This window comes from Cannabis sativa, chromosome 3 (assembly GCF_029168945.1).
Source record: "Cannabis sativa cultivar Pink pepper isolate KNU-18-1 chromosome 3, ASM2916894v1, whole genome shotgun sequence".
NCBI classification, from domain to species: Eukaryota; Viridiplantae; Streptophyta; class Magnoliopsida; order Rosales; family Cannabaceae; genus Cannabis; species Cannabis sativa.
Genome location: NC_083603.1, coordinates 72,395,791 through 72,409,009, shown reverse-complemented (window position 1 = coordinate 72,409,009; position 13,219 = coordinate 72,395,791). Strand labels below are relative to the sequence as shown.

Sequence of the window (13,219 nt, the reverse complement as noted above, 5' to 3'; positions counted from 1 at the left end):
AAATGAAAATATTATTTAATAATCTATTTTAGTTATTAAATAATTAGTTTTGGCATTTAAATGGTTAGAATTGGAAAATTGGCGTTTTTGAGAAAATAGAAATAAAATTTGTGAAAACTGCAAAATCCAAGTAAGGCCCATTACACACTATGGCCGGCCACTTGGAGTGGTTTTTCAAATTGATATTTTCATTATTTAATGCCAAATAATTCCTAACCTAAACCTAGTAGTTGCCTATAAATAGAAAGTGATGGCTCAGTCAAATTAATGCTTTTTGTCAGAAATTCAATTTTTCAGAAAAACTGAGCCTTCCCTTTTCTCTCTATAGCCGAAATCATCCCTCTCTCTTTTCTTCTTCTAAATTTCGAACCTTAGTGATAGAGTAAGTGCCCACACACATCAAGTGGCACCTCAATCACAGATTGGAAGACTGTGAAGGATCACACACAAAGAGAAGGACATTCGGGCTCAGATCTTGATAATACTCTGCGACAGAAAGGATACAAGGGTTAGAGATCTGAGTGGAAGGAGACATTAATTCCGCTGCCATCAATGTGAGGTTTTCTTAACTTTATATGTGTTTATTTAACGTTTTAGAAAGTTCATATATAGGGTGTTAAACAACATACTTGTGAGTAGATCTAAGATCCTGGTAAAATAAATTCCAACACATACCTCATCTTGGAGCATGTCAAGAGAAACAAAAAGATAACAAAAATCAAAACAAAAAGTTAATCTAAAACATAAAGAAAAACACACATTACCAAGAATTGATAAGAGCAATCAAGGATCATGGTAAATTGGATCCTCAAGGAGGAGTTCATCCACTTCCACATTTTTCAATTCTAAAAATGTTTTTAATTTTTGTCCATTAACTTTGAATAAATTACCATTATTAGGATTTTCAATTTCAGTGGCTCCATGTGGAAAAACAGTGCGAATAATGTATGGACCTACCCACCTAGAGCGTAACTTTCCCGGGAAAAGATGCAAACGAGAATTGTATAAAAGGACTTTTTGACCGGGAGAAAAATCTTTTCTCAAAATATTTTTGTCATGGTAAAACTTCATTCGGTCCTTATACTTTTTTGAATAGTCATATGCATCATGCCTAAGCTCTTCTAACTCATTCAATTGAAGCTTTCTTTTCTCACCCGCTTTGTCTAAGGAAATGTTTAGTTGCTTAATAGTCGAATAGGCTCTATGTTCTAACTCAACGGGTAAGTGGCATGCCTTCCCATAAACAAGTCTATGGAGAGATATTCCGATGGGCGTTTTGTATGCAGTACGATATGCCCATAATGCATCAATGAGTCTTAGGGACCAATCTTTCCTAGTGGCGTTGACAGTTTTCTCTAAGATGTGCTTAATCTCCCTATTTGATATCTCAACTTGGCCACTAGTTTGTGGGTGATAAGGTGTAGTGACTTTATGTGTAATGCTATATTATTTCATTAAATGTTCAAAAGGCCTATTACAAAAGTGTGTAGCATTATCACTAATGATAGCACGTGGTGAACCAAATCGTGAGAAAATATTTTCTTTCAAAAACTTAAGCACAACTTTGTGGTCATTAGTGTGACATGCAATAGCTTCTACCCATTTAGACACATAATCAACACCAACAAGAATGTACAAATTACCAAAAGAGTTAGGAAATGGACCCATAAAATCAATGCCCCAAACATCAAATATTTCAATAACAAGAATAGGATTTAAAGGCATCATGTTTCTTCTAGTTACAATTCCTAATTTTTGACAACGTTCACAAGATTTACAATACATATATGCGTCATGAAAGATAGTAGGCCAATAAAATCCACATTGTAAAATTTACAAAGCAGTTTTCTTACCACTAAAATGTCCACCACATGCATGATCATGACAAAAAGATATGATTTTAGATTGATCACAGTTTGGAATGCATCTTCATATTATTTGATCGGGGCAATATTTAAACAAATAAGGATCATTCCACATGAAATTTTTCACTTCAGCATAAAATTTAGATTTATCTTGTTTAGACCAATGAGAAGGAATTTCACCAGTGACCAAATAATTGACAATATCAGCATACCAAGGAAAAGAAGATACATGCATGAGTTGTTCATCAGGAAAAGTTTCAATGATAGTGGTGGAATCATGATTAGTTTCAACAACAATTCTAGACAAATGATTTGCTACAACATTTTCAGAACCTTTTTTTTTATCACGTATCTCTAAATAAAATTCTTGTAAAAGCAAGATCCAACGAATTAAACGAGATTTAGCATCTTTTTTCGACAAGAGATATTTCAATGCAGCATGATCAGAATAGACAATTATTTTAGATCCTAACAAATAAGACCTAAACTTCTCTAATGCAAACACAACAACAAGCAATTCTTTTTCAGTTGTAGTGTAATTCACTTGAGCTTCATTTAAAGTTTTTCTAGCATAGTATGTTACATGAGGTAACTTGTTAATTCTTTGTCCTAAAATAGCACCAATTGCATAATCAGAAGCATCACACATTATTTCAAAAGGAACATTCCAATTAGGAGGGCGAATAATGGGTGCACTAGTCAAAAGGGATTTTAATTTTTCAAAGGCAACATGGCATTCATTATCAAAGACAAAAGCATTTTCTTTTCCAAGTAAATGACATAAAGGGCGTGAAATTTTGCTAAAGTCTTTTATGAATCTTCTATAAAAACCGGCATGGCCTAAGAATGATCTAATTTCTTTTACTGTCATAGGTGGAGGAAGTTTTGAAATAAGATCTACTTTTGCTTTATCAACTTCTATTCCTTGAGATGAAATCACATGACCTAAGATAATTCCCTTTTTGACCATGAAATGACATTTTTCCCAATTAAGAACTAAATTCATTTCTTTGCAACGAATTAAAACAAGGGAAAGATGGTGTAAACAATCATCAAAAGAATTTCTAAACACAGAAAAATCATCCATAAATACTTCAAGATTTCTTTCAACCATATCAGAAAATATTGCAATCATACATCTTTGAAATGTTGCAGGAGCATTACAAAGACCAAAAGGCATGCGACGATATGCGAAGGTTCCAAAAGGGCAAGTAAAGGTAGTCTTTTCTTGATCTTCGGGGGCAATAGGGATTTGGTTATATCCCGAATACCCATCAAGAAAGCAATAATAAGCATGGCCAGCCAACCTTTCAAGCATTTGGTCAATAAAGGGTAATGGGAAGTTGTCTTTCCTAGTGACACTATTCAACTTTCTATAGTCTATACACACTCTCCACCCAATTTGGACTCTGGTAGGGATTAACTCATTTTGTTCATTTTTAATAACAGTGATCCAAGACTTTTTTAGAACAACTTGAACTGGACTAACCCATGGACTGTCAGAAATAGGGTAAATGATCCCTACATCTAACAGTTTAATTACATCATCTCTTACTACCTCTTTCATGTTTGGATTTAATCTTCTTTGACTTTCTCGGGAGGGCTTAGCATTTTCTTCTAAATGAATTCTATGCATGCACACAGCTAGGCTAATTCCCTTAATGTCTCCCATGGTCCAACCTATGGCCTTTTTATGTTTTCTAAGGATATCTAACAACTTTGCTTCTTGTTTTTCATCTAAATCAGATGCAATGATAACAGGATAGGTGTTAGACTCTCCTAGAAATGCATATTTCAAAGTCTCAGGCAAAGGTTTGAGATCTAACTTTGGTGGTTCAGGAGTTGACTCAACATGCTCTAATGGAATACATGGTTCAATTTTGGCTTTCCATTTTTCAGTATCCATTAGTGGGGTAGACTCAAGCAAAGAATTGACATCATGAATAAAATCATCAACATTTAAGCACATTCCAAACATTTTTGCATAAGTTTCAAAAGATTCATTCATGTCCATTTCAAACATATTTTCCGTGTTAATCATGTTCACTTCATGTATTTCCTCACACTCAACAGATTTAGCAGCATGAAAAACATTCAATTCAACAGTCATGTTTCCAAAAGATAATTTCAATACACCATTACGACAGTTGATAATTGCATTAGATGTAGCTAAAAATGGTCTACCTAAAATTATGGGTATTTGAGCATGAGCATTTTCAACAGGTTGAGTATCAAGAACAATGAAATCAACAGGAAAATAGAATTTATCCAATTTACTTAAAACATCTTCTATAATACCTCTAGGAATTTTCACAGAACGATCAACTAATTGAAGTGTTATAGAAGTTGGTTTTAATTATCCTAGACCAAGTTGCTTATAAACAGAATAAGGCAATAAATTCACACTAGCTCCTAAATCAAGTAAAGCTTTGTTAGTAAAATGATCACCAATGATGCATGAAATTGTTGGACAACCAGGATCTTTATATTTCACAAGGCTTTTATATTGAATTATGGAGCTAACTTGTTCAATTAAAAATGCCTTTTTTGGAACATTAGTATTTCTTTTAACAGTGCAAAGGTCTTTCAAGAATTTGGAGTAGGTAGGAATTTATTTAATGGCATCTAAGAATGGGATGTTGATACTTACTTGTTTAAACACTTCTAAGATGTCACTATATTGGTTGCCTTTTTTGAGTGGAAGTAATCTTTGTGGAAAAGGAGCTTTTGGAATGGAAGGAAGAATTTGATCATTATCTTTTGACAAGTCATTTGCGTTGGAACTTTGAGGTTGGCTTTGGTCTTTTTCAACTTGAGGTATGTAATCAGGTTTGGCAATTTGTTTTCCGGACCTAACTGTTGAAATAGACTTGGCTTCTTCTTTATGACTAGGAACTCCTACTTCATATTGGCCTTTAGGATTTGGGACGGGCTAGCAAGGAAATCTCCCTTTTTCTCTCTCAGTTACGGCATTGGGAAGTTGACCCAATTGTGTCTCAAGTTTGGCAATGGATTGAGATTGATTTTGCATGATTTGTTGGGTGGATTGCATGAATTGTTGTAAAGTGTCATCTAAGGAAGGCTTTCTTTGTGGAGGGTAAGATTGACTTGGTTGGGCATGATTCGGATTTGGCATGTTGAATTGGTTTCCTTGGTTCATTTGTGGTTTGTTTTGTCTCCATGAAAAACTGGGATGGTTTCTCCAATTAGGATTGTATGTGTTAGAAAATGGGCTATCATTTGATTTACCATATGAATGTAATGCATTAGCCTCTTCGGAAAATGTTTCAAGAAAAGAAGGACATGATTGATCATTATGACAAGTACTAGCACAAACATCTTTTTTAGGTTGAACGTGAGAATTCATAGTTTGACTTATGGCTAAGGCTTCTACTTTTCTTGCTAATTTTTCAAAAGATGTTCTCAAATCAGTTTCTTCTTTAATTTCATATTTTCCTCCTTTTTTGGGTGAATTATTTGCTCTAGACATAGGCTTAGAATAATTCCATTGTTGTGAATTAACAGATAATTCTTCAAGAGCTTCCCAAGCCTCTTGCCCTTGTAATTTCAAAAATTTTCCGGTATGCATAGATTGAATCATTTGTCGATTTGAAGGGGTTAAACCATCATAAAAATATTTTCCAAGTCTCCATTTTTCAAAACCATGGTGGGGACATTTTAATAATAAATCTTTGAATCTTTCCAAACATTCATAAAACTCTTCGTTATCTTTTTGATAAAATTCAGAGATTTCTATTCTTAAATTATCAGTTTTGGACATGGGGAAAAATTTGGCAAGAAATTTATTAAAAAGTTGATCCCAAGTTGTTATAGTTCAGGTTGGAAGTGAGTTTAACCAAGCTTTGACTTTATCTTTTAGAGAAAAAGGAAACAACCTAAGTTTAACCGATTCATCCAAAAAATTTTGAAAATGAAAAGTTGAGCAAATATCCAAGAAATCTTTTACATGCATGTAAGGATCTTCTCTTTCTAAACCATAAAAAGAAGGCAACAATTGAATGATTGATGGTTTAAGTTCAAAATGAGTGGCATTAGTAGTAGGCAAAACAATGCATGATGGAGCATTAGATGAAATAGGTGAAAAATATTCAAGTAGTGTTTTTTCTTGCGCAATATTAGGTTCTTGTTCCATTATGCTTAATTTTTCAAAAACACTTATAATTTCACCTAAAGTTACTACTCTTTTTACCAAACGATTTTTAGAATCACGTTGCCAATGATGCATGCAATGTCACAAATTTCACAAAGTAACACAAAAATCTCAAGAAGACAAATTTCTGATGTGGAAGATCAGTTATAAACCGCAACCACAGAGCATACTTATAACACGAAGAGATTATGATGATTTTTTTTTAAAAGTTTTAATTTTTCAATTTTTTGGTTTGACTTGTTCCCAAGCCTATTTGATTCCACTTACTCAAAACTTAATAAAAACTCCCCAGGGTTAATTATTAAGTGTGGATGGGAACTTTGCCAAATTTCCTTTAAGCAAAAATTGCTTATGTTGAAAGAACAAGCTTTGTTTTTAATTTTTTTTTTCAAGTATTTTCTTAAGCAAAGTAAATAAAATTACAACTAAATAAATACAACAAAAAAATGACAATAACGATATAGATAATTATATCAAAGTTAGGAGGCACAAGATGCCATCAACTAACTATAACAATAATAATAGTATTAGTAGTAGTAGTAGTAGTAGTAATATTAGTAGTAATAATAAGATTTTAGGAGGCACAAGATGCCATCAACTAAAATAAACAAAAATAAAAGCTAGGAGGCAAAAATGCACTCAACTATCAAGTATGTAGGAGGCACAAAATGCACTCAACTACTAAAAGAAAAAAAAAAGGTTAGGAGGCAAAAATGCACTCAACTAACAAATAGGTAGGAGGCACAAAATGCCATCAACTACCAATACATATGTATATATATAGTATACTATATAATATATAATATATAACAATATATAAATGTATAAATATGTATAACTTTCTCTCTTTTTCTCGATTTTTTTTTCAACTCTTTTTTTTTTGATGAAAATGAGAAAAGAAAAAAAATAACTAGTAGAAGAATATTACTTACCTTGTAGAAAGATCGTTTCTTTCTTGCAACTCCCCAGCAACGGCCCCAAAAACTTGTTGTCCTCGAAAGTGAGTGTTTTAATATTTATACTCGAAAGTGCACGAATCGTTTCGGAATATAATGTTCATGTAAGTGCAAGGTCGAACCCATGGGAGTCGACTAACATCAAAAGAAACTATTTCAAACAAAATAAGAATATTCTAACCTAGCTCCAAATAATTGATGGGATTTTGGTTTTGCAAAATAAAAGACAAGTAACTAGAAGGACTTAAGATTAAAGATGAGTGAGTATGAAAATAATTTTCCAATAAGATGTGTAAAATAAGATTATTAAGATATTAGAATCCACAAAATGCAAGTTCAATAGTATTTATAAGTATATTGATTTCCAAGTTCATATATATATAGTTGAAATAAATCACACTATATTTTTCAAAATATATTTTCTATTTAAGTAGAAGTTATTTTCAAAAAGATAGGATTTTTCTTCACTTATAAAATGTATAATTTCTAAGCACTAAATGTGTTACAAATTAATGAAACTACACAAAATCAAAAAAACTATGTTTAGGCAAAATATAACACTTATATTCTAAGAATTAGATGTAAACAATTTAATGGAAGACATTTAATCAAAGAGTATTATATTTTTGCATAATGAAGAACTAAGTGGAAATATGCTTTAACAATCAAAAATACATGATATTGAAGATAAAAAAGACATATTTTTGAGAGAATAATCCATGAACTTTATAGCACAAATGGGAAATCAACATACAAACATAAACACTATCTAGTTACATTTTGCATTATCATCATCTTAATAATCTTGAAAAAAAAAAGATTAGAAGCTCATAACTAGATAAAAATTACAAAAGATAAACATACTTGACATACTCTTAAAAATGTAAAAATGGTAGAAAAAATGGTAAGAAGGAAATGGTAGAAGTATGAAATGTGTGGAGTGAAATGGTGTGAAATGGAGAAGTGTTTAGGGTTGAAGAGGTGTTTAGGAGGGGTGAAGAGATGTAATTGAAATGGTCTTCCAACACCATATTTATAGGCAAAATTTGAAGGATTAAATTAATCAAAATAAAATAAATAAATTGATTCATTCAATTAGTGTTGGGAAGAGAAGGGATAAATAGAGTATGTGTAAGAGTATTGGAAAAAATAAATGTTTTGTAAGGATGTAAAAGTAGTGAAAGGATAGGGTAAAAATAAAATAGGAATGTTTATTTAGGTGAAATAAATTGGGAAGAGTAAATAGAGTATTTATGTGTAATATGTGGGAGAAAATGCACTTTTTGGTGTTTGTGAATATAATTTTCGGATAAAATAAATCAATTAACACTTCATTTTTTTCTTCTTCTTTTTCTTCTGCAGGTGCCACTTTGCGCGAGCTGGTTCGTTTTGGGGCTGGCAAGCTGGGGACGTGGCGCACGCTGGTAGGCTGGGCGCTGACGGAGGTGGACGGGTGGCAGGCACTGATTAGTGGGGCGCTGACGAGCTGGGTCCCACGCAGAAGGAAGGCTGGCAGGCGGGTCTGGCGCACCACTTGCGCCTGTCTGGAGTGTGGCTCACGCACGCATGGGAGCCGTTGGATCATCTGATTAACGGCATGGATCGGGTCAAAGGGCTGACCGAGAGTGGGCTTCATAAAGACTGATCTGATTTCCTTTTTTAAAATTATTCTTTTGACCCATTTTCTTAAGTTTTTCTCACTTTAATCCCACATTTCATTCCACAAACACACCCAAAAATACCTAAATTAATTAGAAAACTAAAATAAAATTAAAAATAAATAGCACATAACATATTATAATAAAATAATTATAAAAACACACAACAACATATAAAATTACAATAAAGCTAATAAATTCAAAAATAATTAAAAGCTTACTAGATTAATTAAAAACTTAAGAACTAAGCAAATTTTAGTTAAAAAAAATGTGAAAATAACTCTAATTCATAGAGTTATCAGTGCCGGAAGAAGAGATGTACTCTATTCTCAATCATTGCCATGCTTTACCATGTGGGGGACATTTCACTGGGACAAGAACTGCTGCTAAGGTGTTGTAGAGCAGATTCTTTTGGCCAACACTTTTTAAGGATGCTAGTACTTTTGTGAAGGCATGTGATCGTTGTCAGCGTACAGGTAATATCTCAAGGAGAAACGAAATGCCTTTAACAGGAATCCTAGAACTGGAATTGTTTGATGTGTGGGGGATAGACTTCATGGGTCCTTTTCCTTCATCTTTTAGCAATCTGTACATTTTACTGGCTGTGGACTATGTGTCGAAATGAACAACACCTGCCAATGACGGTAAGACAGTTCTCCGCTTCCTTCCAAAGAACATATTCACTCGGTTTGGTACTCCCCGAGAAATCATAAGCGATAAAGGGAGTCACTTCTGCAACAAACAGTTTGAAGCACTCCTTTTGAGATATGGTGTCTGTCACAGAACTGCTCTACCGTATCATCCACAAAGTAATGGCCAAGCTAAAATTTCTAACCGGGAGATAAAGATGATTCTGGAGAAAACAGTACAGAGATCAAGGAAAGACTGATCACGAAAGTTAAATGATGCACTATGGGCTTATAGAACAACATTTAAAACACCGATCGGGATGTCACCGTATCGGTTGGTGTTTGGAAAGGCTTGTCATCTACCGGTGAAATTAGAACATAAGGCCTATTGGGCTATGAAGACTCTCAACATGGATTTGAAGGCGGGATGAGAGAAAAGATTACTGCAATTGGATGAATTGGAGGAGTTTCGAAATGAGGCTTACGAGAATGCTAAGATCTACAAGGAGAGAACCAAAAAGTGGCATGACCAAAGCTTAGTTAGGAAGGAGTTTCAACTTGGGCAGCAATTTTTACTTTTCAATTCAAGGTTGAAATTGTTTCCTGGTAAGCTAAAGCCAAGGTGGTCCGGACCGTTTACAGTGGTTAAAGTGTTTCCATATGGAGCGGTAGAACTGAAAGGTGAAAGCCCCGAGACTTTCAAAGTTAACGGGCAGCGGTTAAAGCTCTACTTGGGAGGTCAATTTGACCAAGCCAAGTCTGCCATGATTCTGGCGCCACTCTGAAGAACTCAGTCAACGTCCGGCTGTATGACGAAAAAGACAGCGCTATTGGGAGGCAACCCAAATTTTCTTGATGTTTTAGTTGAACTTTCTTATTTTGTTTTAGTTTTTATTATTGTTTCTGTTCTTTTTAGTTTATGTTTAGTGAACTGGTGAACCAAATTTTAATTTTCTTTAATTTCTTGTACTGTTTAGAAGGAAAAAAAAAAATTTTTTTTTTGGGGTACGGCACAGTGGCCGCGGCGAGTTACACTCTAGCCGCGGCCATAAGGTGGACTACAAAAAGCCATTTTTCGAGGGACATCTCGCCGCGGCGAGCATCACCATCACCGCGGCCATAAGTCCTGGGCAGAGAGGATGTTTTTCACCACTATCTCGCCGCGGCGAGCCCACTTGTGGCCGCGGCGAGATGTGTCAGACGTGTTTAAAAAGGCGAACAATCATCACATTCAAAAGCATATCCTTTTCTAAACCATAACAACCTCACCTCCAAAAACTCTCCTCAAAAACTACTTCTCTTCATCTAATCTCATCCTACACCCCTTTTTCTTCAAATCTTTCCCCAATCCTTCATCACAAATCATTCTAAACCACTTTTCCTCTCATCAAACACTCTTTTCCTTTCAAAATCAACCCCAAATCCCTAAAATCTCACCCAAATTTCCAAAATCACTATTCATCATCTTTTACCTCAAGAACTTCAAGGTTTCCTTCAACAGAGGTAGAGTAGAGGGGGATTTCATTGAGGTAACAATTTCTTAGACTCTCTATGCAATTATTATTGAATAATTTTGGATTGTTGGAGAATTTTGAAATTTTATTGTCATTTGTGGGATTGTGCTCATTATATTGATTGAAAAAGTTGTTTGTGATTGAGAGCTATTCTATTTGTGATTGGGTTGTTACCCGGGAAGTGAATTTTTAAGGGGAAGTGCTGCTGAAATTTTCATAAATTTTTGAGTGTTAGAAATTTTTGAGAGATTGGTCCTAAGAGATCTAGAGTAAGTGAAAGAGGGGGATCTTCATCATCTAACCCACCTAGGGGTCCCTCCAATGTTGATAGGGCTAGATTTGTGAATATTGAGGCACAAGAGCAATTTCTGCAACTTAAAGATAGACCCTTCATTGAAGATAGGGGCATAGATATTGGTAACCCGAGCCAAACTAGAAACATCCCTACTGTATTTGAGCCCATCAGAGAGAAAATCATAAATAGGCGTTGGACTAAGTTTGTGGATGTCATTGAGCGCAATAACCAAACCTTAGCTTTAGAATTCTTGGCCAATTGGCCAGAAAGAGAGGATGACAAGGTTAAAGTTAGGGGGTCAGAGTGCCAGTTTCCACAGCCGCCATTCATGCTGTCTATGACTTATCGACCTTCACCCCAGAAGAACAACCACTAAAACAGCAAATTTGGGCAAAGAGCTTGAATTATGAGGACATAGCTGAAACCTTAGGTTATCTAGGCCTTAGGTTTCACGAGTATGATGGAGAACCGTACCAGCTGTTTAGGTGTGAACTAAACCCGGTAGCCAAGGCATGGCTACACTTTGTTAGTGCAAGGTTGGTACCAAACAAACATTATTCTGATGCTCAGATCGACAGGCTTAAATTTGTTTATGCAATTATGAAGGGTTACAACCTGAATGTGGGGGACATAGTTAGAGTGACTTTTGATATGATGGTGGAGGGATCGTGTGGAGGTGGACTTGGGCTAGCTGACATTATCACCACCTTGTGTGAGGCACATGGAGTACCACAATACTCCTATGATACAATAGCAGCACCACAACGCTGTATCTCCCTCTCCACAGTGCTTCGATTCAAACCACCGCACCCTCATGGTCAACTTCCAGCTCAGAGAGATCCTCCTGCAAAACAACGAGAGGAGCATGAAGATATTGTACCGCCACGTATTGCTGGGCCTCTCGACCCAGCCATGCAATATACGCATGATCAACTGAATTATCTAATTCAACAGAACATGCACATGCAAAATTACATGGCCCAAAGGAGCGTTTTTGATGAGCAGCAGGTGGCCCAGTTGAACACGCTAATCACGAGGATGAATGTCGGTGTGGAAGAACCCAACTACTTTGCAATGCCGCCCCGCTTCAACCCTTATGATCAGCCACCTCCGCCAAACCCTTTCTGATGGAGGTCAGGTAAGTCTCTCTCAAAACAGTTTTATTTTCACACATTGGGGACAATGTGCATCTTTAGTTTGGGGGGAGAGACTTAATTTTTTCAGTTTATTTCAGTTTTTTTTTTCGTTTCGTATTTATTTACTTTTTAATATCTTTAGTGTCGTGTGTTGATAGCTAAGTTGGAAGATTGATTGAACCACTGTTATTCACTTGTGCAATGGATTGAAATCTTAATCGTGTGCTTGTGTCATAACTTTTTGAATTAAATTGGATGTGTACTAGAAGGTTGTTTATTTAGATGTAAAACATTTATTTTTGATGTGTATCACTTTTGTTCTATTTGGATTGTGGAATGTTGGCTTGGCATGGAATAGAATTTGTTTGACATACTCTCTTGAAGCGAAATCCTTGATGATTTCTGTTTGGAAAATGATTTAGGCAAGTTTTCTTTGGATCGATTGAGCCTTTCAAGCCTACCTAAAAAGTTTTATCCTTAGTATACCCAAAGTTGAGCGTTAGCCTATTTTCAAAAAAATTCACCACTTAACTAATCTTAATTCGCTATTGTTGACCGAGATTTTCGGCAACTACTAAAATATGATTATAATATTGAGCTGTGAGAAAGCGAGAGAAGGATTTTTACATGGTTGGGGCGTTAATGAGCCTTAGTCCACGAGTCTTTGTTATTAATGGATGTGTTTAATACAGATTTCACACTTGAGGGAATGTCACCTTTATAAATACAGAGAATGTTCTTGGTGAGTATTTACTCTTCTTGCTCATATGCAGCCCAAGATTCTCGATCCCATTTAATGAGTTTTGAGGGGGTATTTATAGTGTTTTGGTGGGGTAATCCCTAGAATTGTTCTTACAAACGTATCTGTAAGTATCCATAAAGTTGGGTATTCCCAATGATTATACCATGAGTAATGCATGGTCAAATCCCTAGGTGCTGTAGGGTTTTTATGAGGAATGTCCTTTTTGCCTTGTGATTGATGTGAATCTTCGCAG

The 13,219-nt window shown here is 35.1% G+C and overlaps 1 non-coding gene across 1 annotated transcript; it reads left to right on the top strand.

Annotated features, from left to right (window-relative positions):
- Positions 1-5,524: 5,524 nt before the first annotated feature.
- Positions 5,525-5,631, top strand: LOC115711753 (small nucleolar RNA R71). Its single transcript, XR_004010630.1, has one exon. It is a non-coding gene; the product is annotated as a small nucleolar RNA R71 (small nucleolar RNA).
- The last annotated feature ends 7,588 nt before the right edge of the window (positions 5,632-13,219 follow it).